We start from the raw sequence: 3,035 nt of genomic DNA, 5'->3' as shown, positions 1-3,035 counted from the left end.
AGTATTCAACGGATAATCAGGTAAATGTTCTTATACTCAACAAATGGAAATTCCTTTGTACTGTTTTATATCTACTTACACTTAGCAAGATCTACTTTATACAAAGTTTTCTTATAATTTATTCCTTCCTATCACTTTTGATATGTATCATCTACGGATTATGACCCCATTTTACAGGGAGGGAACCAATCAGAAGTTCAGAAGTCAGTGAACGGAGGAGTTTCTAGGAATGTGAACTACATTGGAGGCATGGGCAATGCCACTGGACAAGTAGACAGGATGGTTTTCATACAATTAGTGTTTGACTGAATGATTCTTGAAGTTCTATAGAATTACCTTGTCATAGAAGAAAAGATGTGATTGTGGTCAATGTAGCTTTTCAGTGCACTTTGTTCTGCACTGTATTTTAGTTTAGTATTTGACAACAGAAGACACTGTGACCAAAGGTTCTTTTCAGGATTACAGAGTAACAGAGCTAACATTGAAATCCAAATAAACTAATCGATTAGAGTGGTCTGGCCAGTACACCTCTGGTGGAAATCATTCATTAAGAAATACATTTTGGGGGCTAGAGAGGTTAGGTACTTGCCTCACATGTGGCCCTCTTCGATCCCTGGCACCACAGAGGGTGCCCAGAACACTGCCAGGAGTTATCCCTGAGCACAGAGTCCGGAGTATGCCCTGGGAGCTACAAGGTGTGGCCCCCAAAGACATCATACATCATTTCCCAAAATACTTGTAGATATATGAAACCCAAAGAAGTTATAAAACACAATTTACCCTTACTAATGGACTAATAGTTTATTTGGCTGCAACTGGCAATGTAAACAATGATGACACAAGGCTTAGTGCTGAGTAATTACCATTCTAACTCTTGTAGAGTTTTTTCCAAGTATATGTCATGACTCAATACAACCCCATACCCAAAAGTAAAGCTCTTACAGGAAAGCTGGCTCCAAGGCCTATTCTTCATGCTTTGCATGCTGGGGACCTGAGTAGGTATTGACACCACATGAGTCCCAGAGTGCCACCACCCCCAATACTCCCTTCTCACTCCCTCTCTACGCGTACCAAACAGGAAGTACTCACTGAGTATCTCTAGATGGGACCCAAAATAAAATTAAAAAACGTATGACGAAACATTAAAGGAGACCAAGTCTGTTGAGTATTTGGGATACAGGGAGATTGTGAACCATAGTCATGTGATTTGTTTGGAAATAATCCCACAGCTAGACATGGGACTATGGGGGGTGTGTGATTCAACAGGTATGCCCATTCATACTAAAAACCAAGATACCTTCGTTGGAAAAACATTGTGAAAAGCAAAAGTTCTAGAACCTCACTCTCATAAACCCCAAGTGGGTAATAAAGTGTAGGAAGACCAGTTCACAGAACCTACTTCCTCTTTTCAAAAGGAAAAGACTGAAATGGTCAAGTGAAAATCCATTAGGGTGATGGGTAGGGCAAAGGGTGGAATCTCAGGACAATGGTTGTGATGACTACAAAGAATCTGGGGGGAGGGCAAAGAGTAACCCTTGATTTACTGTTTAAGTACCAATTGAGAAATGATCAAGCTCTTAGATGCTTTTCCTTTTGCTAGAATGCTGAATTACCCAGTGAAACAAGGAGACACATCTTGGATTCAAATTCTCTCTCTCTCTCTCTCTCTCTCTCTCTCTCTCTCTCTCTCTCTCTTTCTCTCTCTTTTTTTCTCTTAGTGATCTCCCTCTACCCCATCTCCCTCTCCCTCCCTTTCTCCCTGACAAGTGACCAGGAAGGACCCTAGGTGCTTTCAATATATACTGGAGTCCATTCCTCACCCACTTCACCTATGCTCACAGTGGGCTCTGGGGCAAGGTCGAGGTCCAAGGTCAGGAGTCAGTGAACACCTTCCCACTCGCCTCCACTCGCACTCCCCTACAACTGACCTCTCACCCTTGCACACTCCCGGTGGCAACCTGGTACAGACTTACAGAAAGAGGCAGTGGGGGTCACTCCTTAGGGCTGGGGCGCTAAGGTCCCGCGGGAAGAAACAGACCCCCTCCTCCCCCTGTTCCACACTGATTTCAATTTGTTTCTGCAGAAACCAGGAGGGCATTGGCAGGACACACAAATCAAAAGGCTTTTTAATTAAAAAAAAAATAGAATAAAAGAAAAGGGCGGGGAGCAACTGTGACTACATCTTGGGGGTGAGGAGGGGCAGAGCAGAGAGAGCCACATCCCCTGGGCCCGCCCACAACCCCGAGCACTTGTTCGGGCAACAGGATCTGCTGGTGGGCAGCGGCGCTGCGAAGTGGCCCAGCCACAAGCTGCTGGCCGCCTGCTGTGACAGGCCACCCATGCCCACCTCGACAGCCCCGCCCCGGCCCCAACTGGACCTGCCCGCAGCCCCCATACTCCCGGACCTTCGACCCCCACCGCCTCCCCCAGGATTCTGCAATAGGCGAGGGGACCCGGTGGTCTCCTACCGTCCTCTGCGGCCCCTGTCGCTGGCCAATGGCCTGGGCCACCACCACGGGGACCCGCGCCCAAGGGCGCCGAGCGCCGGGGGGTCCCCAATGGGGGGCCCCCCGGCCGAGCACGGGTGCCCGGGCGGACGGAGGGAGGAGCCGAGCGGGCTGGGCGGAAGATCAGAAAAGACCCGGTCACAGTCGGTAGCAGCAGCTGCGTCGAGCGGCGGCGAGGACAATGGGGACCGAGCGACCCGGAGAGGGCGGCGCGGCGGGGCGTGAGGGTGGGAAATGAGGGAACGTTCGGGGCTCGCGCCGCGGCCGGCCGAACTCCGGGGATTTAAACCCCGCAGCCGCAGGCGCGCGCAGGGCACGAGCCGCCCCCTCACCCCGCGGCCCGTGCTCCGCGTCCTCCTGCCCTGGGGGCCTCGGGCGGGCCCAGATGCTCCCCGCGTTCCCGCCAGGCTCTCCTGCCACGGGCACAATGCGGCCAGGCAGCGCGGCCTCCGAGCGGCCCAGGCGCTCTGATCCACTGGCGTCCGGGCGCAGGGGTTGGAGCAGCGGGCCCGCGGCTCGCCTCCCGTC

This window comes from Sorex fumeus, unplaced genomic scaffold (genome assembly GCF_029834395.1).
Source record: "Sorex fumeus unplaced genomic scaffold, SorFum_2.1 ptg000103l, whole genome shotgun sequence".
NCBI classification, from domain to species: domain Eukaryota; kingdom Metazoa; phylum Chordata; class Mammalia; order Eulipotyphla; family Soricidae; genus Sorex; species Sorex fumeus.
This window is presented reverse-complemented; position numbering follows the sequence as displayed.